Consider the following 11684-nt stretch of genomic DNA (forward strand, 5'->3'; position numbering starts at 1 on the left):
CAACGGTAAGTCTATCGATCTCCCCTCTTTCACATTTCATAAAGGAAGAAACCAGAATAGCTGTATCTGTTTGTTGCTAAGGCACTGTCACACCTTAGGTGGATAGGATCGTCCTGCATAGGCATTTTTCCCCACAACAGTTCTCTCTAAGGATTTCTCAGTCAATGACTGAAAAATAAATGGATTTTAGGTTAGATGTATAAGTTTTGTTTGAGTGTTTGAAAATTTAGGAGGTTGCTGGACTAGGGATGACAGCAAGCAATTAGGTCAAGGCTTCAAGTATGCAGTGAAAAGTATAAAGAGGAGCTAAATATCAGTGTGTTATGGTGCACTTAGATGTTTGTTAATGTAGTGTAGATTTGTGAGTTTAAGAGAACCTAATGAGCATGTGAAAGCATGAATTCATTAGTTTTAGAAGAAAAGAAACACAAAAATGATTTCCACATAAACACAGATTAAATTCAAGATTTATGTATATATAACTGCAAATAAATTCATAGGAAGAATACAAAGCATGTAAAGAGAGATGATTTATCCATTAGAAACCAATAGGAAAAGAAAACAACACGATAGCCTCACTGAACAAGAATTCCTGAAATATAGCTGCAACTGCTCTTGTATTAGCTGTAAGAGAACATAAGATACAAGCCTTCTCCAAAAAAGTCCAACCCTTCTCTTTGAATGAGAAATGATACATATAGACTGAATTTAACCACTTCCCCACCTTCAGGAGTCGAATTCCTAGGTGGTAGAACTGTTTCCAAGATTATCTCAACCAACAGGTGAGAGTGAGAAGGTCAAATACAAACACTTCTTTTAGACTTTGTTTTGGATTTTGCTTCCTTGATGAGGCCTAATAAACCATAAAAACATCATATAACCTCTAACTACTTCAATTACATCATGAGGTTTGACTTTGACCAAGTCAAACTGAAAACTAGGAAATTACAGAGTGAAATTTAAAATAAAAACTCGAAAACTCGCTGAAGCGCAGCGCCAAATTTGATCCCACTTTAAGATGCCTTCCTAAAGTCCAAATTCAGATCCGAGAGAACGATCAACTAGCCTTTCATGTCTTGTTTCTGTAACACCTTGAATTTTGGAAAACGACCCATGGGAAGTGTTTAGTCAATTTAGTATGTCCTGAATTGCTACATTAATTATCAATCCAGGAGTTGTAAACTGATGAAGTGTGGCGCACTGTATGTGCAAGACAACCTCTTTCTTACTTTATTGTTTTCATTTTTTATCTTGTTTTTGGGGTTTTGTCCTTGTTGGTTCCTAAGGTGTCTAATGCAAATGGAAATCCTATTCTCAGGTTTTAAGAATACTTTTAGAGGGCAAGTATGGATATAGATTTAAGACAAGGATTATGTCTCTTATGAGAATTTCCAGAACTTAGCTCTTCAAAAGATCTCAAAACGTGCCATTGATAAAACCAGTACTTGAACAGGAACGTAAATATGAAGCTATTTAAATCAAACAAAAGATGAAATACTGATCATGAGGTCACTGTCTTTACTGCCCATCTAATTACAGAAATAAAATCTAAACTATTGCACTCAAAACCAAAAATTGAAGACTAATGAAAGCAAAATCAACTTACTTCACTTATAATCCGATAGCTCGCCAATTAACTTCTCGGGTTAAGCCATGGCACCGGAGATAACGTCAAATAACATGAAGAATTGATATCTAAATTACCTATTTTCATATTAATGAAAGCAAAATCAAATTACTTCACTTATAATCCAATAGCTCGCCAATTAACTTCTCGGGTTAAGCCATGGCACCGGAGATAACGTCAAATAACATGAAGAACTTGATATCTAAACTATCTGTTAGTGTCAGTCTTTCCAGCCTTCCTCCAGTGATCAAATATGCTCTTACAAAGTGGTCTCAGAGTGTCAAGGTCAAATTTTGTCATTTCAGTGAGTCTTCAAGCAAAATTTGGTCACTAGGCATTAGGTCTAGGGTTTGCTTTCACTCCTTTCAAAATTTCCCAAATGTCAGTCTATTTCACTATTCAGCTGAGTCTATCATCATTCATAGGGTTTTCATCATCATGTCCAATTCCATTGGGTCATTTTACACCTTGTTCATGCTTCAGTTGCGCCTAGGCAAGGTTCATTTCCCTCTCTTAGGGTTTTGAAGGCAATTTCTCTTGGATGGTCAAATCATTAGAAAAACTTGTATCCAGATGTTCATACACCTTCCCCTATCATTAATGTACCTTATTAAACACTTTCCATCACTGATATTCCCCAAATTCCTCATTTTTCCACAAACCCTAGTTTCTAGCTACAACCTGGCAATTTTCTAGGTTGGGCCTGTGTTTTGCCCTTTTGGACCCTTTCCCCTCACTCGATCTCTGAGATTCCACTTTCCCATGCTTCCTAACATCCCTCCCTACTTCCCAAAATTTCCCCAAGAATTTAGAAGCCCCTCATCCCCTTCATTTCGCTTCATTTCCACAAAATTCCTTGTTTCACACATCGGGATAAGTTTCACTCAAAAGATGTTTCAGAGAAATAAAAGATGAATTTTGGAAAACTAAGAGAGATTTTTGTCCACAACATTCCAAGGAAGAAAAACCTCCTTCACTTTTTACACAGGTGTCATGGTTTTAGAGAAATGTCAAAAATACCGTTGCCTCAGGAGAATCGAATGCACCTCTGAAGTGACCTTGGGAAAATCAAGTTTTCTCCTAGCTTGGTTGGCCAAATTAATTTCTTGATGAGTCAAATGATAACTATATACAAAGATATTTCCAATGAGATATCATGGGCTCAATTTGGAGTTGAGGAAGGCATTCAAAAGTTGACTGCAACAACACTCTTCCTTGAGGCAGCCTCATTTGGAACATTTTGACCAGTCTTGTGAGAGTTGATTTTTGATATGGAAAATGAACCCCAAATTGAAAAATTCTAGTTGTGTTGGAAATTAGACTCAAGGACCTTTCCAACGAGCTATCCTGCGCCCAATTTGGACACCGGGAAGGCCTCCAAAAATCATCTGAAAGTCGCGCTACGCGTAGGGCTCAGACGCGCTACGCGTCAGGGTTTTGGCTCAACGCGTAGCGCGCCGCGGGCTACCCTTAAGTTCGGGAGATACATTTCACAAAAACTCAGAATTTTTGGATTTTTCATGACAAATTACACTTGCTCAGCCACTGCCAAGACATTTCATCAAGTTTTGGGCACCCAAAAGGTCAAAAAACATGCAAAAAATGACCTCACTGCCCCTTTTTGGACACACAGGAAGCAGTCTTGGGAGATTTGATTTTTGGAGGGGAAAATGGAAACCAAATTGAAAAATTACACTTGGGTTGGGAAGCAGACATCCAGACCTTTCCAACAAGCCCACCTGAGCTCAATTTGGATGCTGGGAAGTGCCCCAAAAGTGGGTTGAAAGGCGTGCTACACGTAGAGATTTGGCGCGCTACGCGTCAGGGAAATTTGCCAGTTTTGCACCTTCCAGCTCAGGAATTCGCCCAGCTTTGACCAGTTTTGACTTGTGATTGGATTTTTCACCCTCATTGATGTAATTTTATGTTGACATGACACTTATTTACCTATTCTAGATGATTCATTCATAAAATAGCAAACATTTAATGAATGAATTGGTTTCCTAGCTTATAGAGACAAGTTGTTTTGACTGCCTAGATTATAGTGCTTTGTTTAGAATTGGTGGAAACAGATCCTAGGATGATGAGCTCGACCCCTAGAGGCTAGGAAATGGGTTGGCATGGTCTATATTATGTATTTTCTCAATCATTTTCAGGGGTTGGAGAGGTTGGACTCTTGGGGGATAAGCTTAGACTGTATTACACATTGTATCTCTGCAATTTTGGCAAAGGAAAGACCAGGGTTTTGCAGCACTATTTGGGATTCCTGTGGTTATTTGTGTTGATGGTGTGTTTCTCTCATGTACTTGTAAGTTTGTTATGTGTATCATTTTCTTACTATTCTCTTCTGCAAATTAAGTGAATGAAGTGTTAAGGTAGAATTCATGGTTTCTATGCTCTGCCTTTGAGTTTGCTTAATATCTATGTTTTCATCTGTTTAAGGAGAACTCTCGATGGTTTCTTGCTCTCCTTATCTCCTCATCGGTCATATCTATCCATTCATTTATTTCAAAGGCATCAAAACAATCTCCTACCTTGCCCCAAAAAGACCTCTGTAAAAACTGTGTCTCATCCCCGCACCCAAAATTGCCGTGCTCAGTTTTCCAACAAAACCCTAAAAACTCAAAATCAAACTTTCCCCATCAGTTTACTAGCCTAAAATCAGTGTTCTTTATTGGTCATCTCAGCCCTTTGAAGACCTTTTGCCGAGATAGACCCGGAGAGAGCCCTCTCCTGTCCCCGTAGGGCTAGCTACGAGGCTAAGTGGTTTGATGTTGCCTTGGATTTTGTCTTTTTCAGCCTGAGGCCAATTTCAAGCGCTAACATATTGGCGACCATACTGGGGAGAACAAACTTGTTTGTGGGTTGATGTGTTTGTTTTATAAGCTACAGACGGAGCCTGAAGTTATGCCAGGTAGCCTTCGAAACGCTTTTGCTTTGCATTAGCGGAAGTAGATAAACGCTGCTTCAGTCAATCTCCGGTCTAGCTTGTAAACGTGACATCTAACTTGTTAATTACCCCAGTACATGTATCAAGTTCAGATCTGATTGTTGATGGTGGACAACGATCAGACACTGACAAGACTGAAATCATTCACTGGCAACTCCTTCACTGAAAAATCCAGAGATCAGTGTTTCATGGTGACTTCACTGCAGGAAGATTAGTAGCTTTGAGCTTTTCAAGATGGATCGGGTTGCAAGAAGATACGCTCCCATGAGCCGAGATCACATCCCTGGTTTTCCAAATAAAATTCCGAAGGTAGATTGGTCAATGAATTTGCCTACATTTAAAGATGATGGTAGGAAGGACGCTGCTCTACATCTGGTTAGATTTCATATGCATATTCGCAAGTTGAAGGTGGATTTTCCTGAAGATTGCTTGATAAAGATATTCCTGGCCACTCTGGAAGGTGAAGCCCAATCCTGGTATGAAAGTTTGCTCCCTGCTTGTATTTGCTGTTTAAAGGATTTTCATGCTATGTTCATTGAACGATATAAGGACTCTTATCCATCATTAAATTTAGTTCAAGACTGTTGCAAGCATGCTTATAGTTTTATTGAAAGCCTTGAGAAATATTATGAAGATGATAATTTTATGGATGATGAGATCATGGAAGCCTTGTATGAGAATCCATTTCAGCAGCATAAAGAAAACTTAGAGGATACTTGTCCAGATGATCAGGACATTTTGCAGCAGAATCAAGATCAGCAGGCTGAAGATGGTCATATGGCTGAAAATAATGAAAGAGAAAGTGTCGTTTCAGATCTGCCCACAGAAGAAGACAACGTGCAGGGTAGTCAAGATTCAATTTCAGAATGTGGTGCAGTCAAGTCAGCTATTTCAGATCAACATTCAAATGATGATGACCAAGAATACCTTGTGCTGAATCCTGAAAAGGAGAATTTTGTTGTTGAGATCATAGACAGAGTTTTGGATTCAGATGTTCATAAAAAACAGAATGAGATCTTTGTGCAAGTAAGTGATAAATCTCCTTTCAATAACTCAGTAATAAATGATAGTTTGAATGCCCTGTCATATGAAGATAATTACTGTTTAAGCAAAAGAAGACAAAAAACATTGTCTCCTTTGTCTGAAGATGAGATAGATCTACTTTTGAGAGGTCTTGTTACAGCCCAAGCTACAACAGATTTGCCGTGCACACATAGTCAGGAAAGTGTTGGTGAAACTTCTTCCTCTTTTGAAAAAGATGACTGTCTTATAATCAGTTTTGTAGACCAGCAAAAAGATAATTTTTTCTTTCACAAAGATGATAAGGCTGTCATGTTTGATAATCTCGAAGATTGTTTTTTGTTTAAGAATGACCTACAACACATTCACACCACAGAAGATCAAAACATTCAGGATTTCCATTCAGATTCATCTTCATATGTTTCATGTGCTGAAATGTTTTTCCAAGAAGAGATCTATTCATCCATTTGTTCAGAGTTTTTTGAAGCTCATGAGCATACTTTTACCGAAGCACATGATGAAGGTAGATCAGAATTTGAAACAAAGGATACCTTGTTCTTTCAGCAGGATGTGGCAATGGCAAGACTTCATGTTTTTCAGGATCCAATGGCAGATCTGTTGCAGTCAGCAGTGAAGGTGATCATTGCAATATTCAGTGGTGAAGGAGATTATGGTCAGCTATGTTTTTGGATGCCTAGTTACCAGTATTCATTGTTGACCAGAAGATCTGATCAGGAGGATCAATCAAGAAGGCATCTGCTTGATTGGTTGCATTGGCATTTTGATATAGTTTGATGGTATATTGTCTTGTAAGAAACACAGGTGGTTGTCATCATGATTTCAAATCTTGATGGACTGCTGCCCTTCAATAAGCTTTGTAAGTTCTTGTTTTCGTTAAGTCAGTCATGAGTCATTTATGAGTCAGTTTTCAGTCATGTTGGTTTCATAATTGTGTCGGCTTGAGTCAGGTTTCAGTCAATAAATGAGTCAAAGTCTTGTGTCGTTTGCCGAAATAATGACTCCATCGCCCAATGGTTGAAAGCACTGGTCTGCTCTCCCAGAGGTCTGAGGTTCTTGGCACCTCCAAGGAGCTACCATCCCCATTGGAGCCAATGTTAGTGTCAGTCTTTCCAGCCTTCCTCCAGTGATCAAATATGCTCTTACAAAGTGGTCTCAGAGTGTCAAGGTCAAATTTTGTCATTTCAGTGAGTCTTCAAGCAAAATTTGGTCACTAGGCATTAGGTCTAGGGTTTGCTTTCACTCCTTTCAAAATTGCCCAAATTTCAGTCTATTTCACTATTCAGCTGAGTCTATCATCATTCATAGGGTTTTCATCATCATGTCAAGTTCCATTGGGTCATTTTACACCTTGTTCATGCTTCAGTTGCGCCTAGGCAAGGTTCATTCCCCTCTCCTAGGGTTTTGAAGGCAATTTCTCTTGGATGGTCAAATCATTAGCAAAACTTGTATCCAGATGTTCATACACCTTCCCCTATCATTAATGTACCTTATTAAACACTTTCGATCACTGAGATTCCCCAAATTCCTCATTTTTCCACAAACCCTAGTTTCTAGCTACAACTTGGCAATTTTCTAGGTTGGGCCTGTGTTTTTCCCTTTTGGACCCTTTCCCCTCACTCGATCTCTGAGATTCCACTTTCCCCTACTTCCTAACATCCCTCCCTACTTCCCAAAATTTCCCCAAGAATTTAGAAGCCCCTCATCTCCTTCATTTCGCTTCATTTCCACAAAATTCCTTGTTTCACACATCGGGATAAGTTTCACTCAAAAGATGTTTCAGAGAAATAAAAGATGAATTTTGGAAAACTGAGAGAGGTTTTTTTCCAAAACATTCCAAGGAAGAAAAACCTCCTTCACTTTTTACACAGGTGTCATGGTTTTAGAGAAATGTCAAAAATACAGTTGCCTCAGGAGAATCGAATGCACCTCTGAAGTGACCTTGGGAAAATCAAGTTTTCTCCTAGCTTGGTTGGCCAAATGACTTTCATGATGAGTTAAATGATAACTAGATACAAAGATATTTCCAATGAGCTATCATGGGCTCAATTTGGAGCTGAGGAAGGCATTCAAAAGTTCACTGCAACAACACTCTTCCTTGAGGCAGCCTCATTTAGCACATTTTGACCAATCTTGGGAGATTTGATTTTTGACATGGCAAATGAACTCCAAATTGAAAAATTCTAGTAAGTAGACTCAAATACCTTTCCAACGAGCTATCCTGCACCCAATTTGGACACCGTGAAGGCCTCCAAAAAGCATCTAAAAGTCGTGCTACGCGTAGGGCTCAGGCGTGCTACGCGTCAGGGTTTTGGCTCAACGCGTAGCGCGCCGCGCGCTACCCTTAAGTTGGGGAGGTCCATTTCAAAAAAAATCAGCATTTTTGGATTTTTCATGACAAATTACACTTGATCAGCCACTGCCAAGACATTTCATCAAGTTTTGGGCCCCCAAAAGGTCAAAAAACATGCAAAAAATGACCTCACTGCCCCTTTTTGGACACACAGGAAGCAGTCTTGGGAGATTTGATTTTTGGAGGGGCAAATGGGCACCAAATTGAAAAATTCCACTTGGGTTGGGAAGTAGACATCTAGACCTTTCCAACAATCCCACCTGAGCTCAATTTGGATGCCGGGAAATGCCCAAAAAGTGGGCTGAAAGGCGCGCTATGCGTAGAGATTTGGCGCGCTACGCGTCAGGGAAATTTGCCAGTTTTGCACCTTCCAGCTCAGGAATTCGCCCAGCTTTGACCAGTTTTGACTTGTGATGGGATTTTTCACCCTCATTGATGTAATTGATGTAATTTTATGTTGACATGACACTTATTTACCTATTCTAGATGATTCATTCATAAAATAACAAACATTTAATGAATGAATTGGTTTCCTAGCTTATAGAGGCAAGTTGTTTTGACTGCCTAGATTATAGTGCTTTGTTTAGAATTGGTTGAAACAGCTCCTAGGATGATGAGCTCGACCCCTAGAGGCTAGGAAATGGGTTGGCATGGTCTATATTATGTATTTTCTCAATCATTTTCAGGGGTTGGAGAGGTTGGACTCTTGGGGGATAAGCTTAGACTGTATTACACATTGTATCTCTGCAATTTTGGCAAAGGAAAGACCAGGGTTTTGCAGCACTATTTGGGATTCCTGTGGTTATTTGTGTTGATGGTGTGTTTCTCTCATGTACTTGTAAGTTTGTTATGTGTATTATTTTCTTACTATTCTCTTCTACAAATTAAGTGAATGAAGTGTTAAGGTAGAATTCATGGTTTCTATGCTCTGCCTTTAAGTTTGCTTAATATCTATGTTTTCATCTGTTTAAGGAGAACTCTCGATGGTTTCTTGCTCTCCTTAGCTCCTCAGCGGTCATATCTATCCATTCATTTATTTCAAAGGCATCAAAACAATCTCCTACCTTGCCCCAAAAAGACCTCTGCAAAAACTGTGTCTCATCCCCGCACCCAAAATTGCCGTGCTCAGTTTTCCAACAAAACCCTAAAAATTCAAAATCAAACTTTCCCCATTAGTTTACTAGCCTAAAATCAGTGTTCTTTATTGGTCATCTCAGCCCTTTGAAGACCTTTTGCCGAGATAGACCCGGAGAGAGCCCTCTCCTGTCCCCGTAGGGCTAGCTACGAGGCTAAGTGGTTTGATGTTGCCTTGGATTTTGTCTTTTTCAGCCTGAGGCCAAATTCAAACACTAACACTATCTACTTGCATATTAATGAAAGCAAAATCAAATTACTTCACTTATAATTCGATAGCTCGCCAATTAACTTCTCGAGTTAAGCCATGGCACCAGAGATAACGTCAAATAACATGAAGAACTTAATATCTAAACTAGCTAATAGCAGCAGACAAATCTTACTAAAATCAAAGCATAACAACTGAAATTGAAAAGCTTAAAAAGTTCAGCAGAGAAGCAAATCTCATATCACTACTTGATGCAAAAATTATATGAAAAAGCTCGAGCATAACCTATCCTGAAACACACTGATCAGTGTTAGTGAAAAAGTATGCAATGCTGCAAAATTATGTACAGGAATAAAAAGATTAACACCATAAACAAATTATGAGAAATATACAATGGAAATAAAAGAAAAGATGCATAAAAACTTTACAAAAACGAAAAGAAAAACCTTAGCCAGCAGGGGCCCTCTGCACAACCTTTGGTTAACACGCTGTCAGCTCAGAACCACGCTTTACATAGTCATTAGAAAATAGAGTTTTTATATTGCAAAATAGAGATTATGTCTTCTCATTAAAATAGCACAACGAAAGCTAAAACAACAACATCAATCCTAATATCTGAACGAGCTACTTGTGTTGCAAAACGCTTTATTTATATAGGAAAATAGATAATCGTTTTTCTGAGATAAATCTTGAGCAGAGGACACGTAAACATGACAGAACCCGTAAGTTTAGCCTCTTGGTTGCCATAAACATTCAATCTACAAAAGGTGGATGTTGGATTTGCGTCATGGAGACGGCCTGCAACTGTCAAGAGGGATCCACAAATCTAGGAACGGTCTTGGACTTTTCACGTGCTGAAACAGAGACCTATTTGATGTAGGACTCCTTGTTTGACCTTCCTTTGAACAATGCCTTTCTTCACGAATTCGGCTGAACAGATAGGACCTTGTCCATGTGGAGATCATTTCTGAGCTACCCATGTGCCTCATTTCACCTGCCGACACCTTTAACCTACAGAACAATGAAAGTAGTTTCGGAATTGCGAGTCAGCTATGGAAAGTGGCTACATTCCGTAGCTAATGAACAAAATCTAAATCCAAATAGCACACACAAGGATATAGTTAGAAAACCACTTAAATGCACTCCTAGAATCAATATGTAACATTCTTTGATAGCTTATGACGCACTGATGTGGGAAAAATGGAAGAGAAAAGGTCTACGAAAGTATGTAGAAAAGAGGTAGTTTTGGGGCTCAACATACCCCCACTGTGAATATGTTGCATGTCCTCATGCAACCAAAACTGTGACTATCCTTCCTTCAATTCATCTGCTCTGGGACTTTTGCTAATACATCTAGCCTTCTCTTCGTCTTCCTTGGTGTCATTGTCATCCTGGGCTTCATCATTAGGCACCTATATTTGAGGTTGATGAGGGCTCTTCTCAACCTCCTGTTCTTCCTTTTCAATTTCCTATTTTTCTTATGCCACAATCCTAAATGCAGCATGGTATTGTCATAGATGATTTTGTCCAACCTGTTCTGTTCTTTCAATGTTTCATTTTCTCTTTTGATATGTCTATTCAGGACTTCTAGTTCAAAAACTTCTTGTCTTAATGATTGGATCAAAACTTCCTGAATTGTATCAGGCTGATTAGATGAAGTGCCCTATTCTGTTGCAGTCTTTTCCAATGATTCAATAAAATCATACATTTGTTGCTGAGTTGGATCTATTTCTGGTGTGGCCTTTCTTAGACTGATTTCAAAATCTGGTTGAGGAAAAGGAAAATGCTGTGGGCTATGGTCAGGAGGAGTGATTTCTGGTGACTGTTTTGGTGTTTCCCCTCCTAAGTCTATGAAGTGAGCCCCTTTGATTTTCACTTTCTTCAATTTGCCTTTAAGTCTTGAGCTCCTTCTTAAATTTTGTGAGCTGGTATCTCCCTTTTCTACACTTTGTTTCTCCTTTCCTTTTTCTTTTGCCTTAACTGACTGTTCTTTAAGATGAATTAGCCTTTCAGAAAGTATCTGGTCTTCTTCTGAAGAAGGTTCTGGGGTCTGATAAATGTCTTCAATATTTCTTTTCCCTTTCTGTTTTGCTTGTTTTCTAACCTCAGTCAAAGTTTCAGACAACATTTCTTCCTTACTGGTTTCTTTAGTTATACTAGTAGGAGTATCTTGAATGTTTACACTTGTTTTTCTTCTCCTACTTTTTCTTGTTGAGCTACTTTCAGGTGTTTCAGGTGGGTCTTGAAAGAAATTTCTAATCAGGAGTTGTTCCCATGTGTCCTTTCTTCCCTTCAATTATTTTTCAATCAGAATTTTAACAAGGTCGTGATGATAAAGATGACACTCTACATCATCCAGATTCTTTTGTACAAT

The sequence above is a fragment of the Pinus tabuliformis genome, chromosome Q (assembly GCF_031772625.1).
Source record: "Pinus tabuliformis cultivar Carrire ecotype Pingquan chromosome Q, CPIR1, whole genome shotgun sequence".
NCBI lineage: Eukaryota > Viridiplantae > Streptophyta > Pinopsida > Pinales > Pinaceae > Pinus > Pinus tabuliformis.